Source organism: Galleria mellonella, unplaced genomic scaffold (genome assembly GCF_026898425.1).
Source record: "Galleria mellonella isolate WM207_F2 unplaced genomic scaffold, CSIRO_AGI_GalMel_v1 utg967, whole genome shotgun sequence".
In the NCBI taxonomy this organism is placed as follows: Eukaryota; Metazoa; Arthropoda; class Insecta; order Lepidoptera; family Pyralidae; genus Galleria; species Galleria mellonella.
Genome location: NW_026442181.1, coordinates 137218 through 162348, shown reverse-complemented (window position 1 = coordinate 162348; position 25131 = coordinate 137218). Strand labels below are relative to the sequence as shown.

The 25131-nt window shown below is 35.2% G+C and overlaps 1 protein-coding gene and 1 long non-coding RNA gene across 4 annotated transcripts in view; both read left to right on the top strand.

The window, feature by feature from the left end:
• Window positions 1-18220, top strand: part of LOC128202464 (uncharacterized) — a 65976-nt gene extending 47756 nt beyond the window's left edge. Inside the window, exon 3 of the long non-coding RNA XR_008253799.1 lies at window positions 17171-18220. This is a non-coding gene — a long non-coding RNA (uncharacterized LOC128202464). The remainder of the gene's footprint in view (window positions 1-17170) is intronic.
• The window catches only part of LOC128202463 (limbic system-associated membrane protein-like), a 203969-nt gene that overhangs the window by 133902 nt on the left and 44936 nt on the right, over window positions 1-25131 (top strand). The window lies entirely within an intron of this gene.

The window sequence follows — 25131 nt, the reverse complement described above, 5'->3', positions numbered from 1 at the left end:
ATAATAAGTTCTTCCTGTCTACTACTTGATGTGAAATTAAAATATCCCATGAATAGTGTTGCTATATTGAAAAAAAATATGAAAGGATTAAAATGTTAAATATTTATAATGATTTGATGATGATGTCTTGAGCCATAAACATTAAACAGCTGTTAAAGTTTATAAACCTCATGTCGCTGTAATTATGTATATCGACTTTACTCACGTTTTAAAATTTGGGGCTGCCCGATTAGTTTCGAACTCCTTAAGAGACCTTAATTGTAAATAATTATATAATATAGTATCATTCGTGATATTTATTATTCAACTATCTTTTGTTACTTATCTTTAATTTTTTATCTATCTATCTATCTATCCATTTAAGAGCTGCGCTCTTGTCGGTGGAGCTCTTGCCACTATCTACGATTTTCAGCGAGTCTCTTCACCTCTTGATACGACACGACACCAACTCCTTTCTTGATCTGCCTGATGTAACTATGTCTCGGTCTCCCTCTCCCCCTTCTTCCTTCTATCTTACCTTCTATTATAATGTTCATAAGTTCGTCGTGTCGTATCAAGTGTCCTAACATTTTTCCCCTTCTGTCCTCAATAGCTCTAATAATTTGTCGTTTTTTCTTAACCCTAAGCAGGACCTCCTCATTGCAAATTATCTATAAATATCCATAATTTAATGGTCATTATTTTATCTAATTTGTTTCTATATTACGTTTTGAAAATTGTTTTATGCAAGCCCAAATATGTGTATAAATCAAGTAATCCCAATTTTACAAGGACAACAATATTAAAATAGGTGCGACAAAAAATCTATAACGAAATCGAGTTTTTATAATTACTTGGGTGAGGCCAAACCAAGAGGGTAGTTAAGTGGGTGATAATATAATTTATGGGATTACAAAATTAATTCTTGTTTATGGTCGCCCATTGTTCAATATGCTAAAAAGAAATTTATGATATCGTGTACCACAAAAATTGTTCCAATAAAACGACATTGTTCTACCATAAAATTCTTAACACACCTAGTTAGTTTCGACTTATTTATTTATTACCTACTTTAATTATTTTAATGTTACTGTTTATGGCTTTATTATTCTTGTTCCTATTTCTTGTTTAAGTGTACTAATTAACATGTGATGGCAATATTAATTAATAATTGGGGTAATTAACGACGCTTTCGTTTTAATCTTGTTTTATATTTTGCATTTATTCATTTGGATAAAGGTCATAAATTTAACCCTACATATTAGTGCCGAAGGATAAGCAGTTACAATAATAAAAACCCGCATGCCGCCATCTTAAAATTCCTTCATTACTTACATCAATTGAATGAGGTTTTTGACCTCGATCAGAGGGGATGAAATCTTAATCGTATCAATCGAATAAACAGCTCTCAGATGCGAGAGATGACGATTTATCATTAATCATTTTTAATTGTATTATCTTCTGCACTGTGCAATATCGATTTGGTTAAGTATGTGTTATGATTCTAAATATTATCTTCGATGTTTAATCGATTAATTTATTTGACAGTTTTTAGTTCTCTCAAAAATTTCTATTTGGTTTTTTTATCATAGGAGAATAGTATTTCGAAATTGTGTAGGGAAAGGCAAAAGACTCCAGCCTGTACAGCTATATTTCTCTCCCACGCTCTTTCTATCAAAGTAAATTCTATTAATTCGCTATATAATTATAGCATCACTCTAAAATACTATTAATTAATATACTTAGTGCGAAGCGTGAAGAAATTAATGTTTACTATATGCTTTTGAACAATTTTCGAGGTTAAAATTGAAATGGCGGGCATTCTTTCGTTCTATTTTAGCGCCATATTGGGATCGTTGACCTGCGGTTGGCGCGCGCGCGTTCACAGAGCTATTCAGTGTACTTAATATCTGAGTTCGATTTACTGTAACTTTTGCATACTAAATGTTGCCATATCTTAAATAATAGTTAATTTATATTGTCAGTTAATTAACGAAATCCATTTCTTAAAATTAAATTAGTTTGTTCATTTGTAACGCTTTATTGTACAGTAAAGTCTTATCCCCTTAATCATAAAAACTAAAACACACAAATCTGTTTAACTGTTACATTGTTTTTTCGCTTTTTTTCAAATTGAAAATTTAGCACAAAAGAAAGAGACAAAACAGTTCAATAGGTAAAATAGGTTTATGAGAGTTGTATGTTTTTATGAATAAGGGATGGAAAAATAAACAAAGTTCTTAAAAATAATGAGTACTATGCCTGATTTATAATTACTATGGTTTCACATATACTTTTCCCCTTAAAAATAACTTTATATTATCAAAAAATAAAAAAAGTCATTTCTATTGCACGTCAGGCTGTATGGATGCCTTTGCCTTTCCTATTGTAGATAAATTAATACTACTACTACTAATAAAGTAGATTATTTAATAAATAACAATAATAATAGGTATGTAGTCATTTTATAGTATACAGTACCCGTTGGCATATTTGTAATTTTTTTTTTAATATTGTATGTTGTTTTTGATTATGATAATACAGTGAACGCTCTAATTTGACTTTTCATAATGATTAAATTGGATGGAACATATTAAAGAAAATCCAGATTACTAATACCTAAAAGTGAGCTTGTGTAAGGAGATGTATGAATGAATGTTCAGAAAGTAGAAGCTTACTAAATCTAAGAAGTGAGTTTATAATAATAACGAAGAAGTCGCATCACTATTCACTGAGCGGTTACACAATGAGAGTGTTGAGATGCAATTTCTCAACTGCACCAGTTAAAACTATGAAAGTTTTAACCGTCAATAAAATGTTTTACTAATTAAAACAGCGCTAAAAGTATATGAAACATTCGGCCGTGTTTACGCCACGTTTTATTGCGAACACAAGCCGTTGAGATAGACCAAATGTTCCGCAGATGGGATGTTTGATTATTTTTGAACCATTACATTTTATGTTTGATAACTTGTGTCTTTATTGCTACGATTTGCGAAGTAATAGATGGCCAAGTTGAATACGAACTTATATATCTAGTTTAATCTAAAGAGACAAAAGTTGCATGAATGGAAAAGCACTATTTCTTTAATATGAATTTGGTTTGGCAAATAAACGGATCGATTACCGTGAACTGATAACTTTTCTTTTCTTTTTATCTTTTATATATCGATTTAAGAAATAATTCTTGTAATAGGCAATTGCAGTTGTATCCGTTTGTATTTTTGTTGTGTTTTGTTAAAAGAGGGATTAGTTGAAAACCAGCACTGTGCAGCTGTACACACTATACTGGGACACTTACAGCATCAACTGAGCTAGTTCTTTTTGCCTAATATGAGACATTTCTTATATATATTATTTCTGTACTTTCTGTTGTTATTGTGTGTGTGTTTTTTTTTTTGACAATAAATATTTTCAACTCTAATTGTCCACCTAACGATTGTAATGTCCATCCAACCAATCGTGCTTCATAATTAAATTTATACTTTTATACTCTGTAGTATCACTGTCTCTCTCGCCTTTCGAATCATAACACAATCATGTAAGCAAAAAATTGGCAGCGCAAACAGTACAGATGACTTTTGTACATAGTCTTAGCTTTTTTCTATTTCACTCTGAAAGGAAATGTAATATCTAGACATTATTAAGCAACATAACCACAAGTTTATCCTTCGACTGTCAGTGTAAAAGGTTTTACCAAGTTAACTGAGTTAATTATACTAAGCAATCCATATTTACACTGCAGTCCAATATATTCCGATTGAGATATATCGGGATTTACATCTTTATGCAGTTGCAAATAAAGATGCTATTGCACATGACATTTATATAATCAATAGAATTGATAATGGGGCAATAATCACCATTAACATGATAATTAGTCGCCGATAGTCGCCGGCACATGTCAACAGGTCTAATGGGATATCGCTATGTCCAGACATTTGTGATTACCCATGCCTAGTATTCTTGGCAATTGATAGACATTAGACATGATCTTTCAAGATATATGATGTATGTATACAGTCAAGAAAGCGGGATTTGAAACTACTGCTGTTTCTATTAATGCTTCGTCTTCGATATGGTAAAATTAACTTTATTTTCGGATAGAAATTAATAAAAAGTGTGAATTCCATTTTGTGTTATGTCCATGGTACTGCTCATGTCTATATGCGACGGTTACCACTTTCCATCAGGTAGGCCGTCAGCTTGTTTGTCATTCTAAGTTATATATAGCTGTGTTTCGGTTTGAAGGGTGGGATATGGCGTGAATTTACTGAGTACAGAGAAATAAAATCTAAGTCCTCAGGAATGGCAACGCATGGGAGGTATTATGGGCGAAACAGTATACTCTGTTATGTCTATGGTACTGCTCATGTCTATAGGCAACGATTACCACTTTCCATCAGGTTGGCCGTCAGCTTGTTTGCCATTCTAAGTTGTATAAAAAATAAATAAAAAAAAAAAGAATTGTATGTCTAATTTTTCTAATTGCATACATACATACATACATACATATCTGTCACGCCTGTCTCCAATTAGGGTAGGCAGAAACAAAATTTTTCTAATTGCATAAAATACTAATAATATGGTTTACTAAATGTTATATATATGGCGTTAAATTTATTTTTAGAATTAGTTCATAATATTGTAAATGTCATTTTCAAATTTATGTTTAAAGACATTTGATTCTAGACAAGTTTATAGAAATGCTGATAATGTGCCACTTTATATATAACCTGAAAAGTAGTTAATTAAAGTATTGCAACGATCCAAAACTACAAACAACGTATGTACCACTAACTGTTGAACTCACCAACACGTAACAAATTTTACTGCGCTTAAAAAACAAACAAATCTTTCAAACGAAACAATAAGACTACAGAAAGCGCTGTTTTTAATCTCGTTCCCAACAGCTTTATAATCCTCTCGTGACCCCTCCATCTCTTTCCCACAGCATGTAAAGATTCAAGTGAAAGAGAGACGAACGATACCGAATGCACCTAAGTATGCTTGTACAGTCCATTCACATAAGCGCGCTGCATTCTCCTGTAGGAATGAGGTTGGATTTGCATCATCGGATTCTATCGATGAAATTCAAATTGGTAATACTTTTGCTTACAAGTCAACCATAAAATCCTACTTATAAATGAGAAATTGTAAAGTAATTCCACGCTACTCCATCCTTACTAATATAATAAATATGAAAGTGAGTTTGTTTGTTACTTCTTAACGTCTTAATGACTTAACCAATCTCCTAAATCTGTACTCGTACCTATATAGAATGGAAAAGGACACGGGTTTTATCCAAGTCATTGAACATATATTGATCACGCGACCGAAGTCACGGATAAAAGCTAGTTATCCATAAACTGTTGAAGGGATTTCAATAAAATTAAATACTCGTATAAAAACAGATTATACCTTAGATTAACACATAGGAAAATTATATTTAACACGACATGTAACTAGGAAAATAAACCAAAAACCTTTTCTCCCTATAGAAACATTAAAAAAAAAATTATTAAATTGGATTATTTCAGTTTCTAATCAAATGCACATAAGTTTTTCGTTTAGATGTATAAATTACCAAACAGTATTATTTTCATAAGGAGGTTATTTTACAAGACTTTATAATCACAGATGAAATTCCAATTGTGAGAATTCGATAGGGGGATATCTAATCCCATAGATATATCTATGGGATTCTATAATTATACAGAACCTAAGAAAATCTAAATATTCATTTATAGCTAACCTTGTCATCTTACGTTTTCTATGACGCTGAGGTTATTAAAACTTCTTGGGTGGGGTTCAAAGTTGGCCACACATGGTGCTGTGGTGGCCCAACCATCGATAAGCTGTATTAACCGCCTAATATCAGACGAGCTGTGGGCTTGATTACGACTTTTATCGTATAAAAATCACATCAAAATCTAATAAGACGGTAATAATTTATAAATCAAATTAGTTTCAATCCCATATCCCATATTTTCTTAATATTTTAGGCGATTTTTAAAAGGTTTTCAGTTTGGCTGTATTTGAATCTGTTGATGCGTTAACTTTGCCAATTCTGCCCAGATTTTGCAATTCCGATTGCATTTGTATTTCGATTTGAAGGTACAGATATAACAAAAGGATACAGAATTGGTAGAAAATTACAGAATCACAGAATATGAGGTCAAGTAGTCTTCAGAAAAGGTGACTCCAGTGAAATTACATGGTACAATTGTAAAAGATCTTACTTCTCAGAAAAGACGACGCGTGACGTGAGGTATCATAAAAGTCATAAATTATTTTGTGATGCTGTTTATGTCTACAGGTGATGGTTGCCACATTCCGTCAGCTGTTGCGATTCCAACAAGATTTGCATTTTAATAATAGTTACACAAAAAATTATTACTTGATTACATAATACGACATGCTTTCTCACTGTATTGGGTCGACTGGAATAGATCTCTGTCAGAGATAAGTCCACCCTTGCTTACAATATTTATAAATGCATTAATAATGTAATTTGCAAGTGCAATAAAGAATATATATAAATCTTCAACTACTTGCATTCATGAATTAGGTATTATATCCCTGCGCTCGATATGTAATTCTGTTTTCCTGTCGAGTTATTGCATAAAAATACTACAGAAAAAGCCCTTGGGCTATCGATAATGGATGCTCTACCGAGACCACGTCCCTTTAAGCCGGGATAGCGAACCGGTTAGCTCAGAATTGGCACAAGGATTGTTTTTGTCTAAACGATTGCAGAGCAATGCTTTATTCATGGCTGCACACATCCACCTTGTATGGTGTGGAGCTTTCATTCACATTGTATGAATGGAGGTTTCTTGGAAGCAAAAATGGTACGGTCCATGTAATTGAGTAGTAATACTAGACAGTAACTACCATGCTATACATTTGCATAATTTTCAATCGACCCTTTTTCCCGATTCGTATGTTTTAATTTTTAAAAATAAATTTCATCTTTGTCAACTATAAACCAATTATAATAATAACATTTATATAATATATATTTATTATTTTCTTAACTGAAAAGCTTTATCTAAGCAAGGAGTCGAGTGTCTTCGGAATAAGCATGCATGCATGAGGAAAGTTATAAAAATGAATAAAGTCGGGATACGGAATAAGTATGAAAATGTAAAAATAGAGGCATTAGGCACTCAGTTCTCTTTGCTTGCTCCGCAGGGAATCTTTAGACATACATCTCTAATCTGTGGCAGGGAACATGGCGTGATGATAGATAGAAATCATAGTTATAGAAAGAGACTTAAACAAAATTATTGATCGCTTTTCTTTTTAATATTGTATTTGAGATCGAAAAGAATATTGACATTGTTATTAATTCAAATAAACCCGTGGTTAAAAAATATATATCATTAAATTATTTACTACAGAAAGTTTTATTGAGTTTAACAAACTTGTTAAAAGATGCCAAACTACATTAAAAGAAAGTTCTCTCTTAAAATATAATTGTGGATGCGCTTTCTTTTTTAGACGTTTCATTCTACGACAATAAAGTGTCCATCACGATGACAGAAATGATGAAAATTAAAAAGTTATGGGCAATACAGTATTTTAATGTAAACTCCGTGAATGATTCACAATAGTTTAAAAGACCTCTTTCGACACAAAGCAGTCGCGGCAACATTTCTTATCTGCTATCAAAAAACATTCTTATCTTGATAAAATGACCATAAAACCCGAGCGCTGTTTATTGTGTAACCCACGAGATACAATGTAAACATGATATGGGCATCCACCATGCTTTAACATGGCTACTTTTAAAATTAAGTGTAGGTTTGTACCAGATTCGTACATACGTAGTACTGATTCGGGTGGTTAACAACCCATGAATGAAGTAATTTTCTGCCTAAAGATACTCTATAACAATTACAATTATTATTAGGTATTTTTTTAATGGGTGATAATGGAATGGTAACCTCGCCTACGCTATTAGCATACGCTGACGGGGCACTAGTGAGGAATGGATTATCATACATCACCTATCGATGACAATGGAAGCGGGTAAGTTAGCCCATCGTGACGAATTCCAGTAGAATTAACCACGATGGTTTCCAAGGGGGACCGTTAGACTCCATTACTAACAATCCCTTTCCCCCACAACTAAAGGTATTAAACATTTGACCGTGCACGATATGTAGCACACGCGCTTTATCGACCCTGGAGTAATATTTTAATATACTTTTTGAAGACCCAATGTTGTAGTCTTTCGAAAAAACGTCAGCAAGAAATTTTTCAACAATTTGACAGTCTGATTTGGGTGGAAATTCCTCTGAAACCAACCAGTGTGGGCGACAATTTCTGTTTATGCAACTTAGAATAGCAAATAAGTTAAAGGCCCACCTAATGGAATTACCACTTTCTATCCATCGCCCATACCATGGACATAACAGTATACTTTGTCACCCATGATACCCTGCATGCGTTGCCATTCCTGAGAACTGAGGTGTTATACCTGTGTTAATAAGATAGTGACAATCAGCGACTACATACACCTGCAATCAATTAAGATGTTCGTAGTTATATCATTAAAATGAAATGCATTTAAAATACAATTTTTTACTGCAGTTAATTTTTTTCTTTATTGCATACGTGAAGCTGTTTATGTCCAGTCTCACTGTCATCGTCCGACGAGAGCCTTATTTGTCTGAATTTCGTGTAAAATTAAAGAGCAACGACCCGACTTTTTTCTTGTTCTCGCCGACGTTCCGGACCGAGGTCCCGTTCTGTTCTCGATTCCATTCGGAGGGTATCGTTTGATTCTTTACTTTTTACAGTCATTTGCAATTTATTATCTGGTTCCAGGATTTTGCTTAGCAAAAAATAAAACAGTAACTACAATCGTTACAAAATTAATATTGATTAGTACTCATTTGTATTATTTTTGTTTTACAACAATTAAAAAACGTTAATAAACGTTTTTCAAACAAAATATTTCAGAGACTTAAAAAAGAAGATTAGACTTAAAACTATTTGAATTTAGAACATCGAATCGTGTATCGACAAAAAACAGCTGAATTAATCTTTAAAAAACACTAACACCACCGTGTTTTTTTTTTAATGGATGATAATGGAATGATGACCCCGCCTGTGCTATCGGTATACACTAGCGGGGCACCAGTGAGAGATGATTGGTGAAGATGAATAGGCAGGTCAGTTAGCCCATCGTGACGAATTTATCGATAAATTAGTTACGATGGTTTTCAGGGGGAACCGCGTGGAGGTCGACCTAGTAGGGTATATTGATAGCAATGAGGACTAACCTCCCCATTACCAACAATCCTTTCCCCCCACCACCATGTTAAACCTATCGATTACAAACAAAACAATATTAAATCCTGCGGCAATAATTACGTAACATACACTCAAAGAAATAAGAGCAAATTGGAAAAGTCTTCCTTTTAAAAATAGCAAGATCTTATTTAGTCGATGTTTATTGACAGGGGAACCCAGAAATAACCCGTTAGCCGATAACTCATTTGCCAAACGAGAACAGCACGAAGTAAGATGCCAAAACGTGTTTGCTGTTTCATCGTTTGGACAAGTTTCGCATTGATCGAGCGCCGCCGTGACGTGTGACCAACACATACATAATTGCTTTTCAATGTGACGTCACGTTGCAACTTGACTGTTTGCCCAATATACTGTATGCTTAAATTATATAGATAGAGAATTGAGTCTCAAAGACGGGTCAACTTTTCATCAGGGAATTGTCAAACTAGCTGACTCGTTTTTTACCAATGTTCTATATAGAATATATACCAGAGGGAGACTTTGTACAAAAGTCGTTTGCTTGGGTACCTGTGTTCCATTCTTGTTTCAACTGTAAAGCAGTTGTATTTGCATGGCTGTGTTTCGGTTTGAAAGGTGGGATATGGCGTGAATTTACAGGGTACAAAGGAATAACACCTGAGTCCTCAGGAATGGCAACGCATGGGGGGTATTATGAGCGTAACAGTATACTCTGTTATGTCCATGGTACTGCTCATGTCTATAGGCGACGGTTACCACTTTCCATCAGGCGGGCCGTCAGCTTGTTTGCTAAGTTGTATAAAAAAAATACTTATGTACACAATGTATCTTAACATATATATATATATTTAATTGTTTAATAAATAAAATAAGTTTTTGTTTAAATTCCATTTCATCCTAAAGGTTTATTATTTGGCAATAAATCTGAAGTCATCTATATTAACACATCGTCAACTCTGAATTGATTACGATCACTGTTGTGATTTGTATGTCGGTTTGTAGAGCAAAATCTTAAATTATAAGTAAATGGAAATACAATAGTGACACGCTCTTGGTGATAACATTAAAGACAAAACGCACGACAATCGCATATGTAGAGAACTCATCCAAATTTCTGGATAGTATAATGGAAATTATTGCGCCCTCTCTTGCTTTTATTTTCAATAAATGTATAGATGAAGGTAAATTTCCTAACATAATGAAAATTAGTAAAATCATACCGCTTTTTAAATCTGGAGATAGGAGTGACCCAATAAATTATAGACCTATATCCATACTCCCAGCACTCAGTAAAATTTTTGAAAAAATAATCCTTATGCAACTTGTCAGTTATTTCAATTTAAATAATTTAATCCACAATAGTCAATTCGGTTTTTCCAAAGGTCGTTCAACTACAGACGCAGGTGCAGAGTTGCTTAGACACGTATTTGCTGCATGGGAAACTAAAATGGATGTGATAGGTGTTTTTTGTGACCTTTCTAAGGCTTTTGATTGCGTTGATCATAATACATTGCTAAAAAAACTTGCTTTTTATGGCGTCAAAGACAATGCTTTAAATTTAATAAAATCTTATCTATCTGATAGAATACAGAAAGTGAAGATTAACAACGCTACGTCTGACGGGTCACTTGTGCAAATGGGTGTACCTCAAGGATCTATTCTCGGTCCATTTTTATTCCTAGTTTACATTAATGATCTCCCATATGCCATGCAGGATAGATGCGGCATAGTATTGTTTGCAGACGATACTTCATTGATTTTTAAAGTTAATAGAATGACTAATAATTATGACGATGTAAATAGTGCTTTGCGGCGTCTCCTGCACTGGTTTACAACTAACAATCTTATGTTAAACGCTAAAAAAACAAAATGTGTTAATTTCTCTCTATCTAAAAGTTTTAATACTAATTGCAATATTAAATTAAATGACGAATCTCTCGAATTTATAGAATCTACTGTCTTTCTAGGAATCACACTAGATAATAAAACACAATGGGGTGCACAAATTCAAAGCCTTGCAGCGAAACTAAGTTCAGCAGCTTTTGCCGTGCGTAAAGTTAGACAGTACACTGATACTGATACTGCTAGATTAGTCTATTTTAGTTATTTTCATAGTTTACTCTCTTATGGAATATTACTATGGGGAAAAGCGGCAGATATTAAGAATATATTCATATTACAAAAACGTGCCGTTCGAGCGATCTACTGTATGAAGAGTCGTGACTCATTAAGAGAGAAATTCAAAGAGGCAAATATTCTCACCGTTGCTTCTCAATTTATATATTCAAATATTCTATATGTTCATAAAAATCTTGACTTATTTCCAAAAAACAGCAATATTCATAATATTAATACTAGATTTAAAGACAAACTTGCTGTCCCCAAGTATCGTTTAGAAAAAGTTAATAGGTCTTTTATGGGAATAGGTATAAAAATTTACAATAAGATACCAAAGGATATGTTGGAATTACCCTTAAATAAATTCAAAACATCTGTTAAATCATATTTACTGAGCAAAGCCTATTACTCACTAAACGATTACTTGAATGACGAGTGTGCATGGCAATAGTTGTTCATGCACTGAATTTTCATTTAATGTTAGACATAGACACCTATATAAATATACATTGTAAATAAACTGGCTTTAAAAAAAAAAAAAAGTAATTCAATTGAGTTTCTTGCCAGTTCTTCTCAATTGGATCTATATACCGAACTGGACGGTAGGGTAAATATAAAATTATAATGTAAAAATTTGACGTTCATAAGCGGCTAAAATGTCCTACATGAATAAATGATTTTTGAATTTTGAATTTTGAATTTTGAATTTGGTCGCACAGACGTGTTAGAAACTCAAACAAGAGCATATAAGGGGCGAACCGTTAAAATGATAATTCCATACATAATAAGTAGGAACAAAGCATGAAACATAGATTATCATATAAATTTAGCTATAATATAAACAAATACATACGACATCAATATGTATGGCGCGCAACGGAACAGACTCGTAGGGTGAGATTACACTCTCGCCGGAGCAAACCGGACCGGCCGTGACGCACCGGTTGACTCATGAGATGATGGTAGTCAATTGAAAAGCTGGACAAACCTCTCAGTCGGCGGCATGACTCGGCAATGACAGCACGAGTGGCGCGAGATATAGGCTGAAGCGATTAGGTCCTCGCAACAGCCTTAATAAAATCTCCTCTGCATCCTAAGTTTGCCTGAAAGAGTTTGCTATATTGTTCTTTATAATGCTGATTTTCTTATTCCTGTATTATATATTTCATTCTTTATTTTTTCCTAAAAGTACAAAACTGAAATCAATTGTATCAAAATTACAATAAATTGAAAAAGATTTTTTTATATTTTTTTTATACGACTTAGAATGACAAACAAGCTGACGGCCCACCTGATGGAAAGTGGTAACCGTCGCCTATAGACATGAGCAATACCATGGACATAACAGAGTATACTGATCGCCCATGATACCCCCCATGCGTTGCCATTCCTGAGGACTCAGGTGTTATTCCTCTGTACCCAGTAAATTCACGCCATATCCCTTCAAACTGAAAACAGATATCACGTGACGTACTATATAGTCAAGATAATTAAATTGAAAATCTCATTTCTAGAATTTGGAAACACATGGTCCAGCCATATAGTTTGTAGATAATTTAGGTGGAAGTCAAGTAACTTCAACTCTAGGGTCCGGTAGTCAAATGGATCTTAACTTATTCTGTACCCTAACTGTAACTGAAACTGACGAAGTTTAGGGGTAATAAATATGCATCGTAGAGATCATCACTCATAGTTTTTATAAACCATAACAGTGAAAGCGAAAGAAAGTAATTTATTTTTATTCCCTCTATAACTTCATAATTAGGTACATTATACATAATAATGTCTTTTAAATTATGAAAAACAAAAAATCTGTCAATTTTTATACATCATCATCCATATCAGCCTTTAACTGTCCACTGCTGGACATAGGCCTCTCCCATAAAAAAGGTTTTGCCAGTAGTTGCTACGTTTGGCAGACGGATTGGTAACCGTAATTACAATTTTAATACGATTATTGAAAATTCATATTTCATTATTTAGACCGTCAATAACATAGTGCATTCTGCAACATTATAAGTGAAATTCACTTTATATGTAAAATTAATACACAATTATATCAAAAATATTATATCCGTCACAGTTTATAATTTGGACCCGCGTATAACAAAGTCACGCATCGGTATTGAAAGTTAAATTGCTTGAATAAAAGTGCATCAGAGGTTACACTCGCGTCCCGCCGCCGCGCTCTAGCGCTCGGCCCGCGAGCGGCCGACTCACTTGTCCGCTCTAATCATTCAGCTGTCAATTGCGTATCCAGACTGATTCCATATCATCTCGTCGGCATTTTTAAACTCCTTCCAGGGTGGTTAAAACTCGTTTTACACAATTCATAATACGATTTTCATTTCTCTTAGTATAAATCTATACATACATACATACACATCTGTCACGCCTGTCTCCCATTAGGGTAGGCAGAAACAATGGAACGCCAAATGCTTCGATTCAAACAAACCTTTTTCGCTTCTTCCACATTCATCAATCTTTTCACACACGCTCGCCGGTTACTTTTAATTTGGCCCTTCTTCAGCACGTCGCCTATTTGCTCAACATACGTCCGTCTAGAGCGGCCCCTACCGACATCTCCATTCATTCTTACTCGATAAATCTCTTTCGTAATTCTTCTTTCATCCGTCCTCTCCAAATGACCAAACCAATACAACCTTCTTTTTTCGATTTTTGTCACTACATCGTCTTTCAGTCCACACTTCTCTCTAATCACACTGTTAAAATAAAAATAAAAAAAAAATATAAATAAAACAAATATATATGTAATATAATAGAATATATATATTTTATTAATTATGAATCTGTAATAATAATAATTATAAATGCCATACTAGAACGAGTACAGTCGCCTGTATTTTTGGTCAGTATTTTACTAGATTAGGTGTTATTTTGTGGAAATCACTCAGTGGTTCATCATTATTATATATTTGGTATCAGCCTTTAACTGTCCACTGCTGAACATAAGCCTCCCCTTGGGGGGTTTTATCAGTAGTTTCCACGCAAGCGGACTGGCAACCGCAGGTAGGCTTTGGAGATGTTTTAAGAGGGACGCTGTTTCCCATCCCTCGCCCTCCCTTAGTCGCCTCTTACGATACCCACGGGAAAGGAAGGTGTTGCCTATTCTATGCCGGGACCACATGGCAAATATATCGCTGGCTGTTTAATTATAATTATTTTGTTTAACTCCGCTACCATTAGTATGTGTGCGACTAACATTGCCTTCTTATATATTATTATTATTATGGTGGTTGAAACGATGAAGATAATAATATTATTATTACCAGAAGTTCTACAACCTTCCATATTTAGCCATCAATCTCCGACTACTGTTTCGTCCACCCACGTTTCGCGACACGTTTTTCATGTTTAAACGAGGCATGTTCGGACAAATTAATGAATCGATGTTAAGAGCCTAGTGTTAACTAGTTCGATATGGGGGGGGGATTGGGATTGTTAGTAATGGAGACTAAGAATCCCATTGCTAGCAATATACCCAACCAGGTCAACCTCCTCGCAGTTCCCCCTGGAAACTGTCATGGTTAATTCCTGATGAATTCATCATGATGAGCTAACTGGCCTGTATTCATTCTCATCTATCACCCTTCACTGGTGCACCGCCAGCGTATCCCGTTAGCGCAGGCGGGGTTACCATTCCATTTTCATCCAATAAAAAAAAACCCGATAATAATTTGAATTTGGCAACATTTACAGTTTGGATTTACCCGACACAATTTAAAAAGGTTTCATGATTGTTACCTAATTACGTACATGTATATAACATTATTTTAAATTATGACCTAATTTCTTTATAATCTGCTGATCAAATTGCCCCTTGATTACGTATTTCGCAACCAGTTTGCAATAAGCACTTTTCATTTTTTACATATTGTATTACCTGTATTACTTGTGTACTTAAAAGCTGTTTGCGAGCGAACGTTGATGCTACCACTGCGGAGTGATTTAGGAACTAAAATAACTTTTATAAATTAGTTCCATCTATTGCCACTAGACCGCTAATGGCGCTGTTATTCATAGAGTAAAAGTGCATTTGTTATGTCTAGCGATTAGAAAGCAAATGTCCGCGAAGTGTTTACTATTATGGGGAATAAGCCTACAGAAGGATAACGTTCCCAACTCGTTTGTGTTTTTGTATGTTACATGATATTTTCGCCAATTTTGTTTTTTTTTATATTATTAATTATTACTTTTTATAATTAATGGGATTTACTCGTACATGTAGAGCTTCATATTGATTTTATTTATTTATTTATTTAGTAGCTATATACCGTGACTCCGTCCGCGTGAATGAATGCATAAATTATACTATATGCTAAGGTAGAATAAAATCTACTATTATACCAAATTTCACTAAAATCCATCCAATAGTTTTTGCGTTAAAGAGTAACAAACATCCACCGATTCACTGTTACAGATTTTCGCATTTATTACATTTTCTTTTATTATATTAATATGATTGCAGTCATATAAGTAACATTAAGTCTATAGCAGCCGCAGTATTTTTTTAAACAACTTATAATGGCAAACAAGCTGATGGCCCACCTGATGGAAAGTGGTAACAGATGTGAACCGTCGCCTATAGACATGAGCAGTACCATGGACATAACAGAGGTCCACCATGAACAACTGCTTCACGGTTGAAACACGAATGGGACAGAGGTACCCAAGCAATCGACTTTTGTACAAAGTCTCCCTCTGGTAGTATTTCTTTGCAGAATAAAATATTACATAAAAATTATAATTAATTAAATATTCCATTAAAACTTCTTTTAAAAAGTTTTAATGGAACTATATAAATCACAAAGTCTTCATCATTTATCACCTCATCACAGTCCATCACTCTGTAATACTAGTAACGCTCAAAGAATTTCCAATTATATATGTAAACGATAGGACGCAATCAGAAAATAAAATGTAAAGGTACATGTAACGTATGAGTCAGTAACGAGCAGTATGCGGGTACAAATAAGGAAGGATTCATTAGAAACAAAGGTCCTAAGCTGATTTCTCATAGAGTGACGTAATCAGATGTAAATGCTAAGATAAAATTATTACTTGACTTCAACTTTTTTATACTACTAAGGTGGCAAACAAGTGCTGGTGGTGTGGGCAGTCCTTATAGAAGTCTATGGGGGAGGCGTATGTTCAACAACGGACCGATAGTGGCTGATATGATGATGACGATGATGATGGGAATCAAGCAACTGACTTAAATATTGTTCAAATACATTTTTACCAAACTGATCCTAGAATAAGGATAAGCTAGCTGAAGTGGCAATGGGCTGGTCACAAGCTTGAAGAACCGGGAACAGATGGGGAAGAAAGGTTCTTGAGTGGCGACTTCGTACGGGCAAACGCAGTATAGAATGACCTCCCACTAGATGTAGTGACGAACTGAAATGCAATGCAGAGTCAGTGGATGAGGTGGCTCAGAACCGTTCTTTATGGCAGTCTATAGGGGAGGCTTATGTCCAGCAGTGGACGGATAACGGCTGAAAAATAATGATAATGAATCTGACCCTAATGACGATAGTAGGTCCGCCCTTTGCCACGATGGATTCTAATATGCTCAGTGAAATGTGGGCAAATGCCAATATCTACCGCATTAGAGATTATAGTCGTGAGCATATATATTTTTATTTTCAATATACATGATGTGTCAAATCATGATGCTACTAATTAATTACAGTTCATAATTACTTTCGAAATGTTCATATTTTGAAGTAAATAATTTTCTTAATATTTATTATTATTGTTTCAGGTATTAAATCATAAATCCAGACAGTACTTGTCATCAATATGAACGAGTTCAGTACCAGGTCAGCTCGACCCGATATTAATTGGTGAAATACATACAATAATTCTGTACAAACTGAAATCATTATTATCATTCTAAAAGAAGGTTCTACCGATGATATAAAACGTTTTCCCGAATAAATAGAAGTCGAAAATAATGATTTCACTTCTATAGCTATTCACACTACTACACTAATAGATAACGTAAAAGATGTAAAAATATAGAATAATACAAAGCAATTGAAATACATAAAAGCCGAGACATTGCCACTTAACTGCTTGACTAGTATGGTAATATTAGGCTAATATATTCCTGCTATATGGAGAGACCCGTAGTCAACGATAACGAATAATTAACACCCGTTGATGACATGTTTGATGATTATAAGTTACATAAAATTTTACAATCGCTTTCAACTGCAGAACTATATATACTGTGACAAATAAAAGTACACATGCTCCTCACTATGTAAACAAATAACATATCTAAAATATTTTGAGACAAACCTTCTTGGATTATTATAAGCTACATGAGATAGCTTGGATATTTTAAAATAGTTCTATATCATATTATTTAGTAACTTGCACGTTTTGAGACCAAACCCAATTAGAGTAACGAAACAGCTTCAAGTACATTGTCAATATGCCCTTTAACTGTCCCCAAATCTGCGTCCAAATATTGACCGAATTGGTCCAGCAAGTTTGCCGTCTTGCCCCAATTCGTGCAAATTGTCACTGTGCAAATTTACCAAGCTCAAAGGCAACTAGGTTACGAACAAAATAGGTCACTGTGTTGGCAGACTTATGGAAATTACATGCGCGCTTATTGCTTTCCGTTGTAATTAATATTTTATGGTGTATTCAGCTTTATGCTATCATATTAGCATAAAATCGCGGTAGCTACATCATCCATCATGACTATTTGTCACTCTGAATGTTCTGCCTCGATTTCAAACTGCTTTCTGTACTAATATCCTTGCTAGTGTTATAAATATTAAACTGAGTTTGTTTGTTATCTCATGGTTTTATTATTGCTCAACCAATCGTTTGAAAATTAGGAAGGCTTGGGTTCGAATTTGGGAATGAAAAAACTATGTTTATTACAGTAAATTGTAAACAGTTATAACTGAATAATTCTTATTAAACTTACAAATAAATTGTGTTTATATAAACCAACTTCACTTATTTTCAAAATCGGTTTTAAAATTTTAGTTATAAAGTGTCATATATAAAAAAATATTGCCGAATTGTGAATCTGCTTTTTTGAAAAGAGAAGGCTCCGAATTTGTCTTTTTGGGGCATGTTACGAAATGTCTTTATCAATTCTAATTCGATTTTGATAATTGTTTTTATATTCAAAAGTATTTAGTCCCTTGTTAATTTTTTACCCAGTTAATTTGATTTTCTCAGGGGCGAAATCATAAATTATGATCAAAAGGGGCTCTATTTACTCCCTCATTAGTCCCTCACTAATTTGATGGAACAAGTTTGAAGTTAGTTTTTGAGTAACAAATTCTTAAAGTGTAATAAACGTACCTGAAATAAATATCTCTAACGTTTTAATAATGCAGTTTCACACGACTGCTGACTATATCGAGTACAATATAGCAATCAGAAAAGTAATAAACTAAATCACTGCACCGTCGCCACGGGGGGGCGACAGGACCGACAGGATGGTACGGGTCGGGTCGAATGTCACGGTAAAATAACCGCTCGAATCATTTTTTTTTAGAACACAGGGGGCAAACGAGCATGCGGCTCACCTGATGGTAAGTAACTACCGCCGTCCAAGATCACCCACAACACCAAAGGCAATGCAGGTGTGGTGCCGGCCTTTTAAAAAGGAATATACTCTTTTCTTGAAGGTTATGATGTCGTATCGGTTCGGAAATACTGCTACTGGAAGTTGATTCCAAAGAGTAGTTTTGCGTGGAAGAAAGTGCCTTGAAAAAATGGTTGGTCCAGATGGTTGGGATGTAACTTTAGATTTAACAGCAAGTTTTAAGTTTAGCAGGTAATTGGTATGATTAAATTTTAAACGTATGGGAATTTATTTATTAAGACTTACAGTGGTGTTTCTCACCAGTTCTTCTTGGAAGAATCTATTTTCTGAACTAGTTGTAATTTTGTTAATATCATAAGTGTTTGTAAAATAAAAGGTATTCTGAAAAGGAATAATATTATATTACAATATTATATAGGAATAATTCGAAAATTTTCAAATTTTTCCCTTATTAGAAAGTCAGAATGGTTGTATTTTGGTGTGAAAAATGGGCAAGTGCAATCACGGGGCGAGAAAGTGTAACACCTTCTTTTCTAAAGAATATAAGCAAAAAATGTTAATGATCACCTATTGATATGAACAATGAACAATTAATATTACAAATTTAGAAGTTTATAAAGATGTGTGGGTAGTTAATAAAGCTTAAACGACCGAGCGGATTTGAATGAACTTTAGTACAAAAATTGACCATGTCTTGGAATACTTTTAATCTTAATTCTTGCAAGTAAAGCCGCAGAATATAGCTAATTTGACATGACTACCATGCCAGTCATGCCAACTCTCGTACCTTGTCGTACTAACCTATTTAATTCTTATACGCGTTAGTCCTATACCAGAGGGAGACTTTGTACAAAAGTCGATTGCTTGGGTACCTCTGTCCCATTCGTGTTTCAACCGTGAAGCAGTTGTGTTTGCATGGCTGTGTTTCGGTTTGAAGGGTGGGATATGGCGTGAATTTACTGGGTACAGAGGAATAACACCTGAGTCCTCAGGAATGGCAACGCATGGGGGGTATCATGGGCGAAACAGTATACTCTGTTATGTCCATGGTACTGCTCATGTCTATAGGCGACGGTTACCACTTTCCATCAGGTGGGCCGTCAGCTTGTTTGCCATTCTAAGTTCTATAAAAAAAAAAAAAAAAAAAAAAAAAAAAAAAAAAAAAAAAAAAAAAAAATCCTAACACGAATTGAATTAATCCAAGCTAATCCTGTGTTTTTCCATTACCCTGAAGCTTAGCGATAAAACAAGTGATGACGTTTTAGCACCACTGTTTGCCGACGTCCCATGGCGCGCCATAAACCTACAGTATGACGTCAGCACACGCCATACAGATTACTGGAAGAGCCTTCATTAAGCCTAAATGTAGGATAGGTCGTATGTTTAATTAATTACACACAATTCAAATATATTCTCCCTATCGGTTGTTGGTTCTTTGAGCTATTTGTGCTTTGAGCTTGCTTATCCTTTGAGCTGTATCGATAATTAGTTCTTCTGCGGCATATCTTCGTTTCGGAATCTATCACGTAGTAGAACTCCGAGGATATAGCCTTCTCTAAAGCTTGCTGAGTAACTTGGAGTGCACGGTTAGCAGTGTACAGCCAGGATCATGTTTCAGGTCTTAAATCATCACTGTTATGAAGAGTTTTGTTTTCAAACACCACTCTATGGCATAGCAGATTTTCTAAAGAATTAGTTGGCGATGAACTCCTCTAACCTGACTACATCGTTTCGGGGGGAAAGGGATTATTAGCAATAAAGTTTGACAGCCCCATTGCTAGCAATATGCCCCCTGGAAGCCATCGTGAACAATTATTGTTGAATTCATCACGATGGGCTAACTGACCTGCTTCATCCTCATCTATCATAACTCGCTGGTGCCCCGCCGGTGTATACCGATAGCGCGGGTATACCATTACATTATCACCCATTAAAAAAAGACTATCGTTTCATCCTTCATTGCTGCCCCGCCGTCAACATCATTTTTTTAATAGATGATAATGAATTAGTAACCCCGTCTGCGCTAACGGTATATGCTGGCGGGGCACCAGTAAGGTACGATAGGTGAGAAAGATGAGGTAATTTAGTTAGCCCATCGTGATGAACATACCTGGAATTCAGCACGATGGTTTCCAGGGAGAATCATGTGGAATTCGACCTGATAACGTATATTGCAAGCAATAGGCCTGGTAGTCCGCATTAATAACAACCCCTTCCCCTTATTCAACATTATAAATCATTTCAAACACTGACAACAGAGACAGAGGGCGGGAACCATAGTAGTACATAAAATGGCAAACAAGCTGACGGCCCACCTGATGGAAAGTGGTAACCGTCGCCTATAGACACGAGCAGTACCATGGACATAACAGAGAATACTGTTTCGCCCATGATACCCCCCATGCGTTGCCATTCCTGAAAACTCAAGTGTTCTTCCTCTGTACCCAGTAAATTCACGCCATATCCCACCCTTTAAACCGAAACACAGCCATGCAAACACAACTGCTTCACGATAGAAACACGAATAGGACAGAGCTACCCAAGCAAACAACTTTAGTATAAAATCTTTCTATGGTCTCTCTCTTTCGTCGGTGTCTCGGTCGTCTTATCTCGATCATATCAGCTTTCAAACAAAAAAAGAATTGTATAAAAATGCATCCGTCTCAAAACTATGACATTACAGACAGACACACAAATGGAAACATTCAACTTATAAGACCTTTCCTTTTGTGGGAGTTAATAAAACAAAAACATTTGAAAATTAATATAATGGCTTTTCCATGATTCGTTATATTTCTACGGACGAGACAGCTCTAGGCAAATGGTTAGGTCACAAATTCCCCACAGAGAGCCTAAGTGGCGACACTTGTATAGAACTAGGTCACCCCTAACGATCATAAACCTATTTACTCTTATATTACTCGGCTACTGACGTCACGTACAGAAAGAGAAACCTGCATATATGAAGATATCTGGGGGGAAAGGGATTGTTAGTAATGGAGACTAAGAATCCCATTGCTAGCAATATACCCTATCAGGTCGACCTCCTCGCGGTTCTCCCTGGAAACTATCATGGTTAATTCCTGATGAATTCATCATGATGGGCTAACGGGCCTGTTTTCATTCTCATCTCCCTTTACTTCTCTTCTATTCTCATTTCCCTTTACTGGTGCTCCGCCAGCGTATTCCGTTAGCGCAGGCGGGGTTACCATACCATATTTATCCAAAAAAAAAAAATACAATGTTAATAATCATTTGCATGGGCACCTCTCTCCCACTCGTGTTTCTATCACAAAGCAGCTGGTTTAATTTTATGTGAGAGGCCAATGAGCTGTGGCCTACCTTCTTTATCGTCATCATTATATCAGACCTTAACTGTCTACTGCTGATTGTGAGTAATGAGATTTATCAGCCCCATTGTTTGCAATATACCCTATCAGATCGACCTCCACACGGTTCCCCCTGGAAACCATAGTCGTTAATTCTTGTTCAAATGGTAACTAGGGGCCAACTAACCTATATTCATCCTCTCATGTCACCCTTCACTGGTGCCCCGCCAGCGTATACCGCTAGCGCAGGCGAGGGTACCATTCCATCTTCACCTATTAGAAAAAAAACTGTCCACTGCTGAACATAGGCCTCCTCTTATTAGGGAGATTCGCAAGTAGTTGCAATATTTGGCAGGGGGGTTGGCAAATACAGGTAGGCTTGTGATGTTTTAAGAGGGACACTACTGCTCATTCCTCGACCATTAATTTCCTAAGTCTAACTGCGGTTGCCAATCCGCTTGCCAAGCGTGGCAACTACTGACAAAAACTCTCAAGGGGAAGGCTTATGTTTAGCTATGGACAATTAAATATGATGTTCTTATCACAACATGTAATGCCCATTCCCATAAAAAACCTATTAACTTTTTCCAAAATTCATCCTAAAATAATTGAATTTGTTTTACAATGAATACGTATTTTCTGTATTGTTATAGTTTACTAGCTGTTTCCCGTGATTTCGTCCGTGTTTCCCTCGATTTCGGTTCGGACGGTTCAGTGGTTTTGATGTAACAGACACATTTCCCTTCACTGCTCTACTCCTATTGATCGTAGCGTGATGAAAAGTATATACTATAACCTGCCCAGGAATATGAAGAATAATTGTACCAAGTTTCGTTAAAATCCGTCGAGTAGTTTTTGTTTCTATAACGAACATGCAGACAGACAGACAAAAATTTTACTGATTGCATTTTTGGCATCAGTATCGATCACTAATCACCGCCTGATAGTTATTTTGGAAATATATTTCATGTACAGAATTGACCTCGCTACAGATTTATTTTAAGTATAGATAGAAGAAGATTATTTGAGTATTGATATGTATTAATTCATATTGTTATTATGAATATCATAAAACATCGATTAAATTTCCAATTACACTCGATATGTAGGTCACTAGTGCACTGAGCACTTTCCACTTCGTTAATTATTCACTTAATTAATTGGCTACTTCTTCACACTGATCGCTGGAAACAGAAGCACTATGAGTCACCACACTTTCATATAAGGGTGACCTGATTTGTTGATGAATCATTAGCACGACCTAGAAATTATAACAATTAGTACAATTAATTAATTAATTTATTTATTTATAGCAAGGTAACAGATTACAAATTAACTGTGTTTCGGTTTGAAGGGTGGGATATGTCGTTAATTTACTGGGTACAGAGGAATAACACCCGAGTCCTCAGGAATGGCAACGCATGGGGGGTATCATGGGCGAAACAGTATACTCTGTTATGTCCATGGTACTGCTCGTGTCTATAGGCGACCGTTACCACTTTCCATCAGGTGGGCCGTCAGCTTGTTTGCCATTCTAAGTTGTATAAAAAAAATACATTTATAAAATAAATATTACATAAAACAGCATTAAATTTGCACTCCAACAACTGCTCTACGTAACATTCGATATTATATACATTAAAAGAATGACGGCTATAAATTTAAAGTAACAAATTGGCAGCCTTAATGTAACATTGCAAGGATTGTTGGAAGATATCAAGCTCCTTGCATACGTTGTTATATTTTCTGCACATGCGGATAATTGGATTGTGATACGATACATTATTATTACAAATCGGTATATAAAATAATTTTTGTATTCTTTTATTACCTGTACGAAATGAAACAAGGCTTTACAATTAATTCAAATTAATTAATTCAAAAGAATTCTTAAATATGTACCATTTAAATCTAATAATAATAAAAAGTTAATAAAACATCACTTTAAAAGAGCGTAAGCTGTAATAAAGTTATATAAAAGTGTATCCAACGAGGCGGTAGTAAATCCAGTTTAGGCCATGTGTTCAAGTTGAAAGGAGCCCAAAACGGTTTTGTTTTTATCATCCATAAAAATGACCGTGAAAAGTAGGCGTCGGACATACTCGGACGTAGTGTAACTAAATGTTCCAAACATGAGAAAAACCACTGTCCATAGTACCAAAGAGTAACAGTTAAACGACAGCCTCAAATTTAGATTTTGATGCGTAAAAAATGACATTAGTCTTGACCAAGACGGACAGTTTTCGACCGACTTCCAAAAAAGAAGAAGACTCTCGGTTCGGTGGTGTTTTTTCTGTTTGTTAATTTATAACTTTATCAATTGGGGATCATTAGTAATGGGGTCTAACTGAACCATTTCGGGGGGAAAGGGATTGTTAGTAATGGAGACTGAGAATCCCATTGCTAGTAATATACCCAACCAGGTCGACCTCCTCGCGGTTCACCCTGGAAACTATCATGATTAATTCCTGATGAATTCATCATGATGGGCTAACTGGCCTGTTTTCATTCTCATCGATCACCCTTCACTGGTGCTCCGCCAGCGTATTCCGTTAGCATAACAGGGTTACCATACCATTTTCATCCATAAAAAAAACATGATGGTTACCAAGGGGGACCACGTGGAGGTCAATCAGATAGGGCATATGGCTAGCAATGGAACTTCTAGTCCGTATTACTAACAATCCCCCCCCCCCCCCAGGACTATGATATTATGCCTCAGTACTCTACATACGCTCAAGTTCAAGTTCAAGCTTCTTCGAGACAGAAATACGAATGGGACAGATGTACCCAAGCAATCGACTTTTGTACAAA